This window comes from Bos mutus, chromosome 3 (assembly GCF_027580195.1).
Source record: "Bos mutus isolate GX-2022 chromosome 3, NWIPB_WYAK_1.1, whole genome shotgun sequence".
NCBI lineage: Eukaryota > Metazoa > Chordata > Mammalia > Artiodactyla > Bovidae > Bos > Bos mutus.
Genome location: NC_091619.1, coordinates 54787347 through 54807199, shown reverse-complemented (window position 1 = coordinate 54807199; position 19853 = coordinate 54787347). Strand labels below are relative to the sequence as shown.

Below are 19853 nucleotides of genomic sequence, written 5' to 3'. Positions count from 1 at the left end.
TCGGTGATGCTAGAAAAGAAACGGGATGAGCCTGAAGAGCAGACTGACTCTGCCCAGACTTTCTAAGTACTACCTCTCCCCACCCCTCCCAGTAAACAGGAAACATAATGACATGTATTTTGAACTGTAAGAATGTTAAGAAATTCCTCTCTCTCAGCAGTCCACTGAGAGGCTGGAGTCAGGCAGGCTCAAGACATCATCCTGAGATTCTAGAACCATGGTTTCGCTCCGTCTCTCTCTCCCTCTCTTTTCTTTCCAAAGTTTTGGTAGAAAGTTGACATCAAAGAAAGTCTGACACTAAATCAATTTGTGGTTTTTGATAAGATTGTGCCTTTTTAAAGGTGCAAGTTGCATCTTTAACCTGTATCTAATTGTTAGAATCTGGCAAAGACAGAACAGTCCCCATGTGATCTGGCGTCCAAACTTTGGTTTTATTTCACAAATATGGGCCAGTTTGGCCTAAGTCAGGGTATTTCACATTGTATCCCTGGAGATTTACTTACAGTGTTTGTAACAACATTTAATTTGTATCTGTTTTACAGATTCTGGATGTTCCCTTAATAACGCAGTGAGACTGAGATATTAAAAAAAAAATGTAGAGTGTTTTCAGAGTCTTACATGTTAGAAACTGATGTTTTTTAAGCATCTCTCAAAACTGACTGGTGAAGTGTATGTTTTCTGGGTAACAGAGCTCACCAGTGATTTGAAGTGGGCTTCCATTTGAAGTGAACGGCGCCTTTCTGAAAATGGCTGAGGGGAAATAAGTGACATTTTTATTCAACCAAGAGTAACCGGAGACTTATTTTTTCTTCCTTTGAAAGTAAATTAAGTTCTCCAGGGGATTGGTAATTGGGTCTCTTGGCATAGCGTGGTTATCTGATCAGACTGTCATGCCCGTAAACACTGAAAATGTAGGATGATTCATTCATAGTGTTTTTAAGGGAGGTGATGGGCTTTCAACTCCTCTCTTGCTCTTTCTCACTCTTACTCTCTGTTTCTCTCTTTGTCTCTCAAATGGGGGCTTTTCAAACTTTAGACAAGAACAATGTTGAAAAAGTGGGCCGGCTATATTTTGCTTCTCTGTCTCTACCAGGCTAATGGCTCCCTATTTGATCATTTAAACACTGGTCCAAATCCAGATGGAATTAGATGCCCCTTACTGCAGTCAGACAGTCTGTAACGTTTGATACGGATCTTCTGAGTGGACAAGATGAGATTAGATTGGTCTCTCTGGGAGCCAACACTATTCATTTTGTGAGAAAAGTTATCCTGGAGGCCTGAGGACTGCCAAGAGCAAAGGAGAAACAGAGCCCAGTCTTTTCCTCTTATCAAGATCCACAGTTGGTTCCACATTAAGCCGTGGCGCACTCGATGGTAAAAGGGTTTGAATAATGAGTTGGATCAGAAGCCAAGAAGGAGGTCTCTGCCACCCACGACTGGAATATGAATTTCATGTGTTGTAACTTTATTACCATTTTTTTGTTTAACATATGACAGAGACCGAAATGTCTGGCAAGGAGTCAGTGGCTATTTTTACTTATTGGGGTTTTTTTCATTTAATATCTGTTGAGCCCCACAATATGCCAGTCCCTGCACTACCAACCTCCATGGACTATGAAATTTAACCCTTAGAATAATCCTCATGTTTAATCCTTTACAATTGTATAGAATGTTATAGTTTATAAGGCACTTTCGTATTTATCTTCACTTAACACTGTCACCTAAAAGATGGGTATCATTGTCTTCATTGTACAACTGAGGGAACTGACATGGTAAGAGGAAGAGGGTCTAACCCATCCCCCATGAGTCTTGCTTCACCAGACTGTGTCCTTCCTGCTATGTTCCTGTCTCTCCAAGCGAACAAAGGCTCTGATACAGATTAACGGTGGCAGTGGTTCTCAGAGTGTAGTCCTATCCCTGGGCCAGCAGCATTAGTATCACCTGGGAGCTTGTTGAAAGGCTAATGCTTTAGCCCCAGAACCCTCTGAGTAGGGTCAGTGATCTGTATGTGCTAACAAGCCCTCCAGGTGGTGCTGACACTGACTAAAGTTCAAGACCCACTGGACTAGAGCACTGGTCCAAAGATGAGAGGGCAGGCTCACCCAGGTTAACCTGTATAAGACCTCCCATAATAAAAGGTTGTGAGCCAAAATGTTGTCTGGCTCCAACATTGTCTGTTTTGGGGTTCCTTATTGTCGTCTGAGGCTTCCCAGGTGGCTCAGTAGTAAAGAATCCACCTGTCAAGCAGGAGATATGGGTTCCATTCCTGGGTCGGGAAGATCCCCTGAAGGAGGGAATGGCAACCCACTCCAGTATTCTTGCCTGGAGAATTCGATGGATAGAGAAGCTTGGGAGACTATAGTCCATGGGGTTGCAAAGAGTTGGACATGACTTAGCAACTATAACAACTATAGTCTATCTTAGATATTCCATTTTGGTAAATTCCTTTCTGAAATATCCTTGGGAGACAGGCAGTTCAATAAGAAGATAAAGGTCTCTGGATGTCTTGTGGAGTAAGGCACAAGGTCTGCCCCATCTAGGGAGTTTTTGTTTTCTGGATGAGATGAACAGGAGGGATGGTCCCCAAAATGATTACTAGAATGTCCAAATCAGGATATCCAGAAATATACCAGAAGGTCCAAAATTGCTGTGCAGAGTAAGCGTTTTGCACCTGGGTCTTTCCTAGCCCAAGTTCCTTGTTCACTCCCGATACTGCACTGTGATGGAGTTAATGGCAGCAGGGCTCCTTGCCCCCTGCCTTGCAATATTTGCACAGCTGTGGCATGAGGCAGTATGGGGGTACCTGCAGCTTCTTGGAAATCCCCAGTGCTTTCCTCATCAGCTGAGATCCATAGCCTGTGGTTCCATGTAGACTCTTCTAGCTGTGTGGGGTAAACAAAAGCACCCACCTATTTCTCATGAATTTCATCTGCATTTTTTTCCCTCCTTGAAGCAAGAGCCCAAACCAAGGCTTAGACCATAGCTCAAAGATCTTCCAGGAGCTCAGATCTGAGCCCCACCCTGCATAGCAAGGCTATTCCTTCCACAGGCTCTAGAAACCAGCAAAGCGGCAGATTGAGCCCTTAGGTGCAATGTGTTCTCCTCAACATGTTCTTTTTGAAAGAAGGAAACTGCTGTCCATGTACAGAGCACCTCCTCTGTGCTGGCACTCAGTGCTTTGCACGTGTTATTTCATCCTATTGCAACTCCAAGGAAGATACTGCGATTAGCCCTATTTTACAGACAAGGGAAATGAGGCTCACAGAGGTCCACTTTCCCACAATCACGTGACTGGGAGGTGGTGGAGGTAGGATTCAAATCCAGGTCTGACTGCAAATTTCTAGCCTCAACCATTGTGTGACACAGGCTCTGACAGATGGGACGGCAGGGGAGAGGGTCTGTTTTGAAAGTCTTGCCACATGTCTATTGCAGCCTCTTTCCTACAGTCCCACAGGGCTTGGCACCAGGAGAAGTGGGACCCTGGAGCTATGGCACTGTTCATGTGGGCTACAGCTGCGGTTGTAACTCAGCAAAGGCCGCCTCCACCGGGGAGGCTCAAAACTAGGGAGAAGCACGCTTAGGCCACTTTGGTGCTTTGAAATGCTTCCTCTGAGCTTTTGTTTCTTGATATCTCATACCCTGGTCAATAAATGGTAGTTTGTGTGTGTGTGTGTGTGTGTGTGTGTGTGTGCGTGCGTGCGTGTGTGTTTTAACACTTTCTTGATTTATTGTGTTCAAAATAACTTCTAGTTACAAGTAAGAATAGATCAATATTTGAAGTTAACCATGGCAGAGGGTTTCTATTAATCTGTTAGGTGATTTTTCATTTCATTTTTTATTTTTAACAACAAAAACATCTTGTATTGGGGCATAGCCAATTAATGTTGTGATAGTTCCAAGTGAACAGTGAAGGGACTCAGCCGTATATATACATGTAGCCATTCTCCCCCAAACCCCAGTCTCATCCAGGCTGGGACAAGATTGAGCACATAACATTGAGCAGAGTTCCACGTGCTCTACAATAGGTTTTTGTTGCTTATCAATTTTAAATATAGCAGTGTGTACGTCATCTTCCCAATGTCCTTAACTATCCCTTCCCGCTCCCCTCAACCCCCACGACCATGATTTCGTTTTCTAAGTGTGTGAGTCTCTTTCTGTTTTGTAAGTAAGTCATTTGTAAATAAACGGTAGTTTTTTGTTGTTACTATTTAGTAGTAAGCAGATTCCCAGATTCAGTGTTAGGAAAATCACTGTAGGTGCTTTACTGCTAAGTCACTTCAGTCGTGTCCGACTCTGTGCAACCCCATAGACGGCAGCCCACCAGGCTCTCCCGTCCCTGGGATTTTCCAGGCAAGATCACTGGAGTGGGTTGCCATTTCCTTCTCCAATGCATGAAAGTGGAAAATGAAAGTGAAGTCGCTCAGTCGTGTCTGACCCTCAGCGACCCCATGGACTGCAGCCTACCAGGCTCCTCTGTCCACGGGATTCTCCAGGCAGGAGTAGGTCTGCCTTTATTTTTTTTTTTTTTAAGTGTTTTGTTTGTTTTTGGCTGTGCTGGGTCTTAGTTGCAGCATGTGGCATCTTTAGTTGTGGGTTAGGGAAAGAACAACTAGGCAAGATGGTGGTGGTCAGGCTTTCTCACCCCGCGTCCTCTCACTCTCTCCATATGTTTTGTAAATAATGATGTAACAGTTGAGATCATTCATAGCACTGGGCATATGGACCTGTATAAGCACCACCTGAAAACTTCCTGCTGTTGTGTTGCGGTATCAACCATTAGAGAATAAAGTATATCTGCCTTGCTGCTGCGGAAAAAAAGAATGTCTTCAGTTCTTATGGCTCCTAGTGTCTTCTTCCAGCTTCTTCCTATCTGCTTCCCAGCTTGCGCCTTTCCTACCCTGGATTCAGTGATCTGCAAGACATGTGGCATGCTAACTCTTAGTTGCGACATGTGAGAATCTAGTTCCCCGACCAGGGATCACACCTGGGCTCCCTGCATTGGGAGTGTTGATTCTTAGCCACTGGACCACCAAAGAAGATCCTTGGTCTGCCTTTTAACGGCGGGCCAGTCCCAGTCCTGGGTTCCTGGGCCAGCCTGGGGCCCCTGGGGCCTCTTAAGAGTTCTTCCAGGGTCTCTGGTTCTGACTGGGACCCCAAGGGCAAACCTTGCCTTTGCCCAACAGCCATGATGGCAGGAGGTGGTCCAGGCTGCTCTGGGGAGGTGGAAGGTGCTAAACCTCCCTCCAGCTGCTACTTGGAGCGGGCTTGGTCCACATCCAACCTGGGGACCCAGCAAAGTCTAGTTGTCCCAGCGTCTCTGCCCCCTCCCACACTCTCTCCTTCTACATACCCAGGGCCTTTCTGCAAAGAAGGGTATGGAGGTATCCAGGGCTAGTGAGTCTAGCCCTCTCAGAGTGGGCAGAGCTGGAAATCTGCAGTGCATACAAGTCCTGAAGCCAAAGGACTAAAACCTCTTCTTTGTGGGAATCTGGCACCCTGGGGAAGGGAGGGGGCACCTTGGCAAGTGTGCCAAGAATTTACTTGGTAGGTGGTACCTGCTCTGAACTCTCCAGCGATCTGAGAATCCGGTTATATCCCCTATTACAGCTTCTCCCCATGCCACTGTGCAGTTCACCCCTTCTCCCCACCCCCAACATTTCCTTTGTGTATCAGGGAGGTTTTCCAGCGCCTCCCTGGCTGACAGATCAGCCATGTGAGTCAGCCTGTGCCTCCCATTTAGTCACTTAGGCCTCTGGAGTCCGGGTGGCCCAGGCCTAATGCCAAACCCACTACTACTAATAGCAATACGATTATAATGGCTTTTATTCTTAAACTTCCTTTCTTCCAGGAGCCTCAAGTTCTTTCACAAATGCAAGAATTATGCTGCAGGCCAAAAAATAGAAACTGAGAGAAAACATGCACCGTATTCCAATTCTATTTCTCCTTCAAGGCTTTGTATAGTTGCTTTGAAGGTGGATGTTAAAAATTTATAAACTTGAGTGGGTGGGAGGGTATGGATGGGGAAAGGAGACCTGAGGCTTTTTATGGCCTCAGACCCCACCTGCTCTTCCATCTTCTCTTTCTAGGGCTTGGCAGCTCCAAGACCTTGGAACTCCATGTGGATGGTCTAGCCAGCTTGGTCTTGGGAGAGGAGACGAAGTTCAGTATGATCACATTTGCCTCTGGTGCCTCCAGGGCCCAGCTTATTGTTGTGTGGCTTAGGACAGGCAAAGAACTAGGAGTCAGACAACATCACTTCCAGTTCTGACTGCCCCTCTTTCTCACTGGGGCAGGGGTTGGCGATGGTTCAGGCAACATCTACCAGGTTTTGTTTCTTCTCTATTGGTCTGCTGGTTTGGGGGAGAATACTAGTTAACTGTCAAGATTTGATCTGGTTCAAACTTATTCTCTACATTGATGACAAAATTGTCTTCCACAGACAATTTGCTCCCTCCCTCAAAAAGTCTCAGCACTTCCTGCCACGGTGGGAAGGGGTTTCAGCTTCTGTAAAGAAGCACATAGGACCTTCTATGATATGTCTGATATGAACCTTTTTCTCAGCCTTGTTTAACACTGGCACTCTCTCATAATCTGGGCACACCAGACCACTCAAACACACTTTCATGTTTTTGACCAGTTTCTTTTCTTCTTAATTCTATATGGAAATCCTTCTCACCATTCAAGGCCTGGATCAAATAGCACTCCTGGGGGTTAGAACTGACTGTTCCTGCCACTATACCTGCACAACGCACTGGTTGTGCCTGTTTAGCAACAGTGGTATGTGAAGCACACGCTTTGGAATGAGACAGACCTGTTGTGTTGAGGGAGGAAAGGAATAGGCCGAGCTGACCCCATCTTGAAAAAGAAGGAAACTCTATCTTGCACTTTCAGTGAGCTTTGGACTATGGTAGCAATGGGGATAACATACCCTTGGCCAAACTGGCCTCCTGGAATGATAAACACCAGATTCCATACCAGGATTTCCCATCGCCAGAAAAGAATGTTATAATCCCCTTGTAGTCAATCACCTTTGTAATCTTTATGGCACCCATTGGTGTAGGCTACAATGTATAACCAGCTGACCCTTCCGATGATGAATCATGGCTGTAACCTGATTGTATCTCCCTTTAGCACTTTCCAGGCTAGGTTTAAGGAATTTGGGGATGTAGGCTTGAGCAGTACCTTTAGGTATATAGTTCAGTTCAGTGGCTCAGTCATGTCCTACTCTTTGCGACGCCATGAACCTCAGCACACCAGGCCTCCCTATCCATCACCAACTGCTGGAGTCTACCCAAACCCATGCAAAGGGAAATCAGAAGAAAGCTGGAGTAGCAATACTCACACCAGACAAAATAGACATCAAAACAAAGACTGTTATAAGAGACAAAGAAGGACACTCAGTTCAGTTCAGTTGCTCAGTCATGTCTGACTCTTGGAGACCCCATGAACCGCAGCACGCCAGGCCTCCCTGTCCATCACCAACTCCCAGAGTCCACCCAAACCTATGTCCATTGAGTCGGTGATGCCATCCAACCATCTCATCCTCTGTCATCCCCTTCTCCTCCTGCCCTCAATCTTTCCCAGCATCAGGGTCTTTTCCAATGAGTCAGCTCTTTGCATGAGGTGGCCAAAGTATTGGAGTTTCAGCTTCAGCATCAGTCTTTCCAATGAACACCCAGGACTGACCTCCTTCAGGATGGACTGATTGGATCTCCTTGCAGTCCAAGGGACTCTCAGGAGTCTTCTCCAACACCACAGTTCAAAGCATCAATTCTTTGGTGCTCAGCTTTCTTTATAGTCCAACTCTCACATCCATACATGACCACTGGAAAAACCATAGACTTGAATAGATGGACCTTTGTTGACAAAGTAATGTCTCTGCTTTTTAATATGCTATCTAGGTTGGTCATAGCTTTCCTTCCAAGGAGTAAGCGTCTTTTAATTTCATGGCTGCAATCACCATCCACAGTGATTTTGGAGCCCCCAAAAATAAAGTCAGCCACTGTTTCCACTGTTTCCCCGTCTATTTGCCATGAAGTAATGGGACCAGATACCATGATCTTAGTTTTCTGAATGTTGAGTTTTAAGCCAACTTTTTCACTCCCCTCTTTCACTTTCATCAAGAGGCTCTTTAGTTCTTCTTCACTTTCTGCCATAAGTGTGTGTCATCTGCATATATGCAGTTATTGATATTTCTCCCAACAAGCTTGATTCCAGCTTGTGCTTCCTCCAGCCCAGCATTTCTCATGATCTACTCTGCATATAAGTTAAATAAGCAGGGTGACAATATACAGCCTAGACGTACTCCTTTTCCTATTTGGAACCAGTCTGTTGTTCCATGTCCAGTTCTAAGTGTTGCTTCCTGACCTGCATATAGGTTTCTCAAGAGCCAGGTCAGGTGGTCTGGTATTCCCATCTCTCTCAGAATTTTCCACAGTTTATTGTGATCCACACAGTCAAAGGCTTTGGCATAGTCAGTAAAGCAGAAATAGATGTTTCTCTGGAACTCTCTTGCTTTTTCGATGATCCAGCGGATGTTAGCAATTTGATCTCTGGTTCCTCTGCCTTTTCTAAAACCAGCTTGAACATCAGGAAGTTCACGGTTCACATATTGCTGAAGCCTGGCTTGGAGAATTTTAAGCATTACTTTACTAGCATGTAAGATGAGTGCATTTGTATGGCAGTTTGAGCATTCTTTGACATTGCCTTTCTTTGGGATTGGAATGAAAACTGACCTTTTCCAGTGCTGTGGCCACTGCTGAGTTTTCCAAATTTGCTGACATATTGAATGCAGCACTTTAACAGCATCATCTTTTAGGATTTGAAATACCTCAACTGGAATTCCATCACCTCTACTAGCTTTGCTGGTAGTGATGCTTCCTAAGGTCTACTTGACTTCACATTCCAGGATGTCTGGGTCTAGGTAAATGTGAGTGATGACACCATCGTGATTATCTGGGTCATGAAGATCTTTTTTGTACAGTTCTTCTGTGTATTCTTGTCACGTCTTCTTAAGGTTTTCACAAAAGTCAGTCGCGGTCCTTGGCTGAGAGTGGACTCTGCCTTGTAGTAAACTTCAAACCACTATTTGCCTAGTCATTCTGAGTGAGTTTGTTTCCCAGAACACGTGGCTACAACCGTGTGACTTTTGGAAAATCATAAATCATTAAGTTTCCTTGTGCTTCAAAAAATAAAACCCAAGCCTACCTTACCTGGTGTGCTGCAGTCCATGGGATCGCAAAGAGGTGGACACAAGTGAGCAACTGAACAAGAACAGCAAACTTACCTTCTAGTGCTGTGAGGACAGAATGGAGTCATGTCTATAAAAGAAGAAAATCACGGATAAACTGAAGGCCTTGATGTTTCCTAATGTTACGTTCCAGATGCTGTCCACCTGCCTGTGTTGCCCACTGAGTGGTCAGCTCTCAGTCAGGCCTTGCTGGCCATCTTGACACTTAGGCCACGCAACTCCAACATTGTGTCTCGTGCATAGTGGGCATTCAGTAGACATTTCAGACATTGAGAAAGCACTTGATTTCTTTGTTCCTCAGTTTCCCTCTCTAAACAATAGTGACAATGAGTAACCAAAAAGAACATTCTAGACTCTGAAGAAAACCTCCGGAAGCGCTCCTCCCAGGATGGAGCCCGTTGTTAATTGGAAAATAAATGGCTCTCAGCTGAGCAGCCTTCTCCTTTCATGGGGCCCCCTGCAAGGCAGTGGCTGTTGGGGAGAGAGTTACACCTCCTTTGAGGATAATAATGACTGCCCCAAACTCCTTTGGAAGAATATTGGAAGATAAATGAGATAATCCACCTGACAGCTTTGTGAGCTCTTATGAAAAAGATACCCTTGAAATATAGGATACAGGTGTGTCTGGCTTTGGTTTGTGAATTGGGGGGATTTTATGAAGATCTGCACCTACAAAACAGACAAATTAAGGGGTGAAAATTAGCATCACAAACAGCCTCTTGGCTTAAAAGACTCACAGCAGGATCCCTTTAAATAGCCAGCTCCCCTAGTGTATTTAAAATATGACTCAATTTGTAAAGAATTTGATTTACATATACCCAGTGAGGAACGCGTGTACTGCAGAAGGGGAGGCACATATGTTTTTTGTAATAAAGATTGATAACTGTGGGGCTTTAAAAATATAAAATATTTCTTTCTTCTCATGATCTTTAATCATGCAGTTAACACTTACATGGCTAGGAAGCTGCTCTGAAAACTGCAGATGTGGCTGTGGAGGCTGGGACAGACTCTTTGGAGCATGCTTCCCGGGGAGAGCAGGTGGGGATGGGCTCATCTGATGGCAATGGAAATAGAGTAAGAACTGGCTTGAAATCACATCTGAATGTGACATACTGTTCCTAATTGGGTTAAAGGCTTCCCAACTTAATAGAAGATTAGAAAAATCACCAAACAATGAATCTTTAATGTCTGAAAAAGTAAAAATCAGCCTTATGTAGAGGAGGGATCATATATAGCAGATGCAGAAGCCAGTAGATATGAGTGAGCTCATTGTTCAAATGTCTTCTTTTGGAGAGAGAGAGAGAGCAAACGAGAGAGAGAGTAAGCGTGTGTGTGTGTGTGTGTGTGTGTGTGTGTAAATAATGACCTCCCAAAGATGTCCATGCCCTAACCCCCAGTGCCTGTGAATGTGTGATGCTACCTAGCAAGGGAGAATTAAGGTTGCAGATGGAATTAAGTTTGCTTATCACTTGACCTTAAAATCAGGAGATTAGCCTGAATTATTCAGGTGGGCCCAGTGTAATCACAAGACTTCTTAAAAGATGGAAGAGGAAGAAAAATCAGTGTCAGGGGATGCAAAGTGAAAAAAACCTCAACTTACTGTTTCTGGATTTGTCAGAAGCGGGCCAAAGAATATGAGCAGCCTCTAGAGGCTAAAAAGGTAAGAAAATGGATTCCAGAGAGAAACAGCTTTGATGACACCTTGATTTTAGCCCAGTGAGACCTATTTCAGCCATCTGACTTCAAGAACTGTAAAATTATAAATCTCTGTTTTGTCACTGTGTTCGTGGTAATTAGATTCAGCAGCCATAGAGAACTAATATGGGGGTGGGAAAGGATTGGGATAGGGTGGTTCTCTAGCTCACTGGGCCCCTCCTGCTGAGAAGGTAGGAGACGTATAAAACCTCTGAGTGATTTTGTGAACATAGACAAAACATTCAGTGGCTACAAGTCCCTGTGCCTAGTACCACATTCTACCCGAGAGGTAAGAGGCGGGGGGAAATGGGAACACTCTGGGCTGGCCCTTGAATCATCCTGTGCTCCACAGAAGCAGGGAAAAGACCTAGACTTTCTTCTGCTGCTGCTGACTCTTCAGTTAACCTCCCATTTGCAGGCCCGCCCTTTAAAGCCAATGGCACATACATGAACAATTCCAAGTTCTTCCTTTGTTTCTAGGCCCCTCTTGACCTCAGACTCTTCCTCTCCAAACAGAGCCCCGGTTCTAGTACACTAAGCCTCTCAGAACTCCTCTTGTCTTTCAACCCCATCTTTTGTCCTCCCAGAGCAGGCAGGTGTGGCTGGCTGGCCTAACAGCCTAGGAAGCTGATTCCTCTTGGAGGGGCAGCAAACACCAGTCTGCCTTTGAGATCTGCTGAACCACAAGGAGACTGCACTTCACTCTGTACGTGCCTCCCCCACAACCCCTATGGCTCCATTACTGAGCATCTGACTGGTGGTTGGGTGGGGAAGGGGAGTAAAATCAACTCAGAGGAAAAGGAGTAGGAAGCCTCCTTTGGTTATAAACTCAGCTGCATCCCCCCAGCCAGCTTTTCCAGCAATAGAGCTGATGTTTTGATCCCTCAACTGGTTCTAAACTTACCACGCAAAAGGGTACAACTAATTGACCCCAACAGTTACTCTTGAGCAGAGTCTCTTTGAGAGACTCAGAGTTCTGAATTCCAACATCGCCTCATGGGGAGAGAAATATGAGTGTGAATCTCTGCTCATTACCAAGTGTGTGATGTGCAGCAAATTAACTTCTCTTTCATTTTCTTCATCTCTAAAATATAGTTAATAATAGAGCCTAGCTCATGGAATTGTAAGGATTAAATGAGATGATCCTGTAATAGACACTAGTTTATAGGAATGGTAGGAGAAAGCAACTACTACTGTTAGCATTATTTTTGTGGTTATAAAAGGATGGTGAAACAGACCCTTTCTGTGATAGTTTCAACTTAAGACAAGTGCCAATTTCTTCAGTTTTTCGTAGTGAGATGCTGGCCACCAAAGCAGAACATGCAAAGATGACCCAGAACTGGTGTTCCAACCATTCGTTGACTGATCATCAGAAGATTAAGAGGCCAAAAAAAGTAGCAGAGATTAGAGAGAAAAATTCTTTCAGAAGAATTTTGTGTGTGTGTTCGCTGGCACCCTCTCCCTCACCAGCAGGTCTGAGGAGTTTCCCAAAGACCTGAGGAGTTGCATGGAAGGGTGGCTTAGAGTTGTCTTCCAGGACTAAGAGGAACTTCTGGAGAATCAGTGGGACCCCATAAGAGAATGAGTGGGAAAGGGTCTGCAGAGCATCAGAGGCTGGAGGTGGCCATAAGCATCTGTGCAGAGGAGGACTCAGGGTCTGGGTTAGCAGAACTTCAGGAGAGGACCAAGCTATGAAGTCTGCCAAAGCCAGAACCCCTCTCTCTACTTCTGATCTTGAAGTAATGTCCAGCTTGGTAAAGAAATTACAGAACCACCCTCACCCTCGGTCACAGATGACCACGCCCAACCCAGGGGCAGTTCCCTCCCTAACCCCTTCCTCCCTGCCCATCTTTCACTCTCAAAGAGCCCTTAACCCCTTAGCCCCACCTCCACCCCATCTCCCAACACTGGGAGCAGGAGGGGAGAAGTGCGTTGGTGTTTTCAATTGTTAGGTGGAACCGGACATGTTGGTTCCTAGACTGTGTCTCTTCCTGTGATTAGAAATGAACAGAGACTTATTTCAGCCAAAAGGATAAGCTCTAGGGCACCTGAGATTTCACAGGGATGCAGGGGACAATAGCCCACAGTGTTGGTCTAAATGGGCAGCAAGGCAGGAACAAATACAAGTATTTTCTAATGACACTCCTTATTTCTTACTTGTTAAAGATACTGATTATGTTATTTATACTGTCCTCTTCACTGTTTTTTATTTCTAGCTCCATGGACACCCAGACAAGCTCTTTTCAATGAGAGCTTCCACCTCCTATCATTGTTCAAGCTCCTACCTTTAAAAAAAAATACATATTTATTTATTTTTGGCTGCACTGGATTTTTGTTGCTGTGGGAGCGCTTTCTCTAGTTGCCGTGAGCAGGAGCCGCTCTCTAGTTACGGTGGCTTCTCTTGCTGTGGAGCACAGGCTCTAGGCTTGTGGGCTTCAGGAGTTGCAGCCTATGGGCTCGGAGGTTGTGGTGCATCAGCTTAGCTGACTGGAGGCATGTGGGATCCTCCCGGATCAGGGGTCGAATCTGCATCTCCTGCACCAGGTGGACTCCTAATCACTGGACCACCAGCGAAGCCCCGAAGCTCCTACTTGGTGAACTTCCTTGGATCTCATGAAAACGCTTAGGAATTATTCCAAACTGCCAATTGAAGGCCTCAACTAGAGGCTGAAGTTGCTGGAGGTCCTCCTCCAAAAGGCCAAGAGAGGAAGGAGCAAGGAAAGGGAAGAGTTCAAAACCAAACCAAACCACAAAATAGCAGCTCTTCCTGTGGAAATGTAGTGCTTTCCCCCTTATTTTAATAATATAATTATCAAGGTTATCCAAATATTCATTATTGGAGTCCTTGTAGTTAGAAGATTGTGGAGGGACATGAAAGCCATGATAACACAAAAATATTTGTTCATGAACACCCACCATAAATCCCACGAAGCCCTTTTTGGCTCAGTCTTCTGATGACTGGGATATTATAAACATCTGACAGGACAATGCAAGCTATGCAAATCTGTTTCAAAGTCAAATTTCAAATCTTGCAAAAGATCAAGAAGAATGAAGTTGGAAAATTGCTCAAATCATAGCAATGAAAAATAGGGGCATGACGGAGGTGCACCAGTTAACAACAGGAAAAATTAAGAATCAGCAGAGATAGTGACCCCAGAGACACTTCAAAGGGAAACATACACCTATCAACCACTATAAGAAGCCTTTGGGAAAACTCATGAAGCACTTGCATACTTTTGGATAAATGTCCTTTCAAGTAAGATTGGCCATGAAAGTAAAATACAAAGCAAAAAAGGCAGTGCTGTTGTACAAATATTTTGAAATTTTTTTCCCCAAAATGAATGGCTCGTCTTTTTCAGTCTAAGATTGTGTATTTGTAATTATAACTGAAATTGCATTTAGTATAAGACTTTAAAAGCTTAATTTCATAATTTTCAGTTTTATTTCTCAAGTTCAAGCCCCAAACAACCCTTTCTCCCACCTTCTGTTTGTTGTAAATGTTCTGTCTTAAGTAGTTTCCTATTAAGAGGTTGTACCAGAATTATACAGTAATGAAGAACTTCTGCTCCTAAAACCCCAGTCTGAAGTACATTCTTTGCATATGGAGAGCTTCTTTGAGATCAGAACCAAAGGAGACACTTGATTGACACCTGCATGACCCAGAGGGTCACTATGGGGAATCCCAGGACCCAGTCTCAGGGATCCCCACTATGAGATTTTAAGTGACACACACACAAAATGTATATCCCCTGTATTATTATTATTATTTTTTAATGTCTGTTATTTGCATCTTCTCTGCCTGGAAACCAAACTTCCTCCCTGTTCAGTGAAATACCAGGTGCTGGTCTTCCCTGCTGGAGGCCCCTTCCTGGCTTCCCAGTCTCTGCCCAGCCTTAGCCTTGAAGGCCTCTGAGGCAGAAGGAGGATTCCAGCCCCAAAGAAATGACGAAACACCGGACGCCCAGCTTTTCAGCCTCTCTGAGTGTTGCAGGAGGTGGGGGTGGGGGAGGGGTTGCTTCCAGACTTTGTTGGTGGAGGTGGGAAGAGACTTTCTCCTGTCTCTGGACCCCGCCTCCCTCTATCCGTTGCTCAGAGGTTTGGGATATCTGGTCCCATCACTTCATGGGAAATAGATGGGAAACAATGGAAACAGTGGCTGACTTTATTTTTGGGGGCTTCAAATCACTGCAGATGGTGATTGCAGCCATGAAATTAAAAGACGCTTACTCCTTGGAAGAAAAGTTATGACCAACCTAGATAGCATATTGAAAAGCAGAGACATTACTTTGTCAACAAAGGTCCGTCTAGTCAAGGCTATGGTTTTTCCTGTGGTCATGTATGGATGTGCGAGTTGGACTGTGAAGAAAGCTGAGCACTGAAGAATTGATGCTTTTGAACTGTGGTGTTGGAGAAGACTCTTGAGAGTCCCTTGGACTGCAAGGAGATCCAACCAGTCCATTCTGAAGGAGATCAGCCCTGGGATTTCTTTGGAGGGAATGATGCTGAAGCTGAAACTCCAATACTTTGGCCACCTCATGCAAAGAGTTGACTCATTGGAAAAGACTCTGATGCTGGGAGGGATTGGGGGCAGGAGGAGAAGGGGACGACAGAGGATGAGATGGCTGGATGACATCACTGACTCGATGGACATGAGTCTGAGTGAACTCTGGGAGTTGGTGATGGACAGGGAGGCCTGGCTGCTGCGATTCATGGGGTCACAAAGAGTCGGACACGACTGAGCAACTGAACTGAACTGAGAAGAGAAATGATGAAAGGGGGTTTCCCACATGCTCCAGTTCTGCTAACCACTCCTTCAGCTGACACCTACACCCTCTTCCACTCAGAACCCAGATGAGTCAGGTTCTTCTCTTCCTTGGTATGGAGGGAGGTAGGGAAGGCTTTGACTGCCTCCTAGAGGTCACAGTGTGTCCTGCACAGTCTAAAGGGCATGCTGCCTCTGCCCAACTTTGTGACCTCACCCACCTGAGAAGAGAGCCCCAATCTAGAACCACAGCTCAAGTGTGCAATGTCAGTTCCATTTCAGTTCCCATTCTGCTTGGTGGCAGACACTTCTGGTTACTTCTAGATTGTTTTCTATCCTTGGGGATTGTGTCCCTATTCTGGATGGTTCGTTATTGCCACAGTAGCACAGAGGGTGGTGGTGGTGGTGACAGGAAGTGGAAAGAAGGGGCCTCTGTCCCAGGTCATCTGTCCACACCATCCTCCCAAGTTCCCACTCTGTTCCCGGTCACCAACCCAGTAGGTTTGCAGCTGCACTAAGTTACTCCCTGTAGCAAGACCTGTACAGAACTGACTCATTTCTGCTACTTCCCACCTCTTTTGAGGAACTGGAGGGATTCTGCCTCCTTCCCATAGAGCTCCTGAGCTGTGGGGGCTCCAGGGAGCAGTCACAGTCCTCTCCATGTGTGGGCTCCAGGAATCACTCAGTTGCTGCTGCGCATGCAGGGCTGAGGGAGGGACAGTTCCCCTGCGATGTTGCTATTCTGGGGCATCAGGGGAAGGGCAGAGGTGCCCTCTGTTCTGTTCCTGAACCACTCTGGTTTCCTTCATTCTCGTCCTGCATCTCAGAGGCAGGACCCTAGTCAGGGTCTTCTTATTTTCCCTCTGCTCTCCTTGTCCCCCATCCACTCCGGGGACTTGATCATCTCATTGTAGGGTTCACTGAATCTTTTATATTTTCACATTTGAGTCTTAAAACCTAAACATTTGGATCTTGGTTGCCCTAGTTCCACTGGGACAACCTTCCTTCAAGATAGGAATGACTCCTGGCCCACTGCCAAATGTGGGAGAGTCACCATGAAACGGAAGTAGTAACTAGTGTTTTTATCAACACAGCATCCACCTATACAATAGACGGACACATACCATGGGCCACGCATATACAGACCTGTGCTGTGGAAAAGCAGAGCCTGTGCTTCACGAATATGCAATTACAGGCTGTAAAGCCTAGAGTATTCCATTTTGTTGGTAATTTAAACCTGTAGTTACACCTCCTTGGCCCAACTCAAAATGTAGATGTTTTTTCCCTTTTGAGTCGGTCACTGGGCAGTTTCAGCTTTCTGTGAACATTCATTTGGAAAAGAATCTCAGCTTGTTGTGAATAGCTAAGTTTATTCAACATATAAATCTCTTAAAACCCATGCCCTTAAATGCTTGTGGTTGTGTGGGATATTATCAGTGTCAGGGATGAGCAGAGTTGAAGGCATTTGGGGTCAGTCTACTTTCTTTAAATCTTCTCCAAACATTTTAGGTTTGGCAAAACCTGAATTGCATTTTGCCAAAACCCTGTGCCTGTAATTTGTAAACCCCTGTGTATTTTCAGGGAAATGTAGTCCATATGTTTCTGATTGATTTACACTTAACTCATCTAAGCGTTGTTTTGCTAGTGTTATTTAATGTCCAGAGGGCCTCAGAGCCTGTTTATGTCTGTCTAAGCTGCTTTTTCCCCCATGAGACTTGGGAAGAATCTGTTTTGCCAAGAGTAAACTAAGTTGAACAGGGCAGTGCCCCTCCAACCCCCCTACCCTGATCCTCCACATTTGGATCAGACTAGGGTTGTGTCTAAAATACAGATCTGAGGAAGCTGCATGGGGCTTTGAAGTTGACCAGACACTCAACACTGCACCAAGAGGAATCAGAGCCCAGAGTCTCCCCACTGGGCACCACGACCAATAACACTAGCACCGAGACCAGAGCTAGGCCAGGCCGACTTTCCAGCCTGGCCTGTCCCTAACGGCACTGGCGCTCAGCTGCCACTAGCCAAACACCCTATCTCAATGGTCTCTTCTATTAGGACATGTTCATGGAAGCTTCACTGAGAGGAGCAGGGAACAGTGAATAAAAGCTATCTACTCTCTTGCTAGATCTGAGATAATATTGTAGAGCAAGGCTGTGGTTTTCAAACAAAACAAACAAAAGAAATCCTCAACGAGCGTCCCACATGACTGAAACTTAATTTTAATAGTCTGCATTTGCTTCGCAAATGAGTCCAAAAATTACCAAGCCACAAACACTGGAAGGAATCCTACCCACTGCCAGAAGAAATACCCTGGGCAGAAGAAATCAGGCCAGCCTCCTTCTGCTCCACTGTGGTGGAAGTAGGGTGAGGTGTTGCTGAAACTTAGATGGCACCCACACTTTTGGTAACACGATAACTAGAATTGGGGACATAGTGCAATTCTATGTATGATTCATGGCTGAGGGACATAGCACTTTATTTTGGAGGAAGAGGTTTAATGTGCATTTCGGTCATGTTCAAGTGAAGTGTATTTGGAATGAATTTATTAGATAAAGAGGTTTTGGGTGGCTCCATAAAATACCGTGGTGGGTTGTCTCCCCTCAGTGCAGAGTTGCATCTCTGAGATTACTATGGCATTGACTTGGAGGTCAGCCTGAGATGCTCCTATTTCTTGTCGGACTCTGAAAGAGTCCTAGGTTCTAGGTAAAGAGGATACAGGTATAGCAATTAACTGGGGGACAGTAGGCTGACCCTGAAATGTGGGAGCAAGTTAGAGGCTAAGGACAAAGACAGCTCAGACACCCTACCTCCAGGGTTTGAGTATTTTATTTTGTGCTGTCTTTTGTTGTTGTTTACTCGTTAAGTCGTGTCTGACTCTTGCAACCCCATGAACTGTAGCCCCCCAGGCTCTTCTGTCTATGGGATTTCCCAGGCAAGAATACTGTAGTGGGATTGCATTGTCTTGATGCTTTCAGAAAATCTTGATCACTGTTGTAGGTTGGTCTTGATTATGTTCTGGTTTAGCAGAGGGCCTGTGTTTATGCTGCAGGGGATCCAGAGGGAACGGGACACAGTCAAGAGCAGTATGACAAGTGACAAACAGGCCTGAACTCGAAAACATGGACGTATTCCTGGGAGATTCTCAGAAATACCTGAGATAGGAAGAACTCTCTGAGACTGGCTTTGCAAACTCTGGGCACGAATGCTGAATTAAGAGCAGAGAAGTCTTAAAGGCCGGAGAAGCCAGGGACATCAGCCACGTGGGCTGCAGCTTCTCTTGGAGCCAACGATGTGCTTGTCTGGACTGGGTGTGACCCCTCAGGCCCCACTGTACAGTTTCACTGAGCTGCATTTTAGTGTCGAGCCATCAACCACATTACAGCCTGAGAAATCCGTCTACGGTTAACATGCTGGGAGGTAGTCCCTTACAACCTTACAGGCTCCTTTGGTGGCTCTCTAAGGAGAAACTTCTTCCTGATCTTAGATTAGAAGTAGTTTAACTTCTCCTTATGGCCTGGTTGCATTTTATTTGTTTATTTGCTTTTTCTTTTTTTTCATTTTTAAGTTATAAAATTTTACATGACTGACTTCAGTTGTGTCCAACTCATTGTGACTCTATGGACTGTAGCCTGCCAGGGTCATCTGTCCATGGGATTCTCCAGGCAAGAATACTGGAGTGGGTCTCCATTCCCTTCTCCAGAGGATCTTCCTAACCCAGGGATTGAACCCGTATCTCCTGCAGCTCCTGAATTGCAGGATGATTCCTACCACTGAGCCACTGGGAAAGCCCTTTAAAATTTAAAAAATGTGGCAAAGTACACTTAACATAGAATTTACCATCTTAACCATTTTTAGGTTTACAATTCAGTGGCATTAAGTACATTCATCATGTCATGCAACCATGACCACTGTCCATCTTGTAACTATTTCCTTCTTCCCAGATTGCAGCCCTGTACCCATTAAACATTAACTTCCTGTTTCCTTGTCCCTCAGCCACTGGAAACCACCATTCTACTTTCTGTCTCAATGAATCTGACTACTTCATGTAACTCATCAGTGGAATCATACAGTATTTATCCTCTTGTGACTCGCTTATTTCACAGGCCTGGTTTTTTTTTTCTCTTATTATGGTCACTGAATTCTCTAAAA

At 45.1% G+C, this 19853-nt stretch overlaps 1 pseudogene; it reads right to left on the bottom strand.

Annotated features, from left to right (window-relative positions):
- Window positions 1-19056, bottom strand: part of LOC102278482 (POTE ankyrin domain family member A-like) — a 29275-nt pseudogene extending 10219 nt beyond the window's left edge.
- Between the last annotated feature and the right edge of the window lie 797 nt (window positions 19057-19853).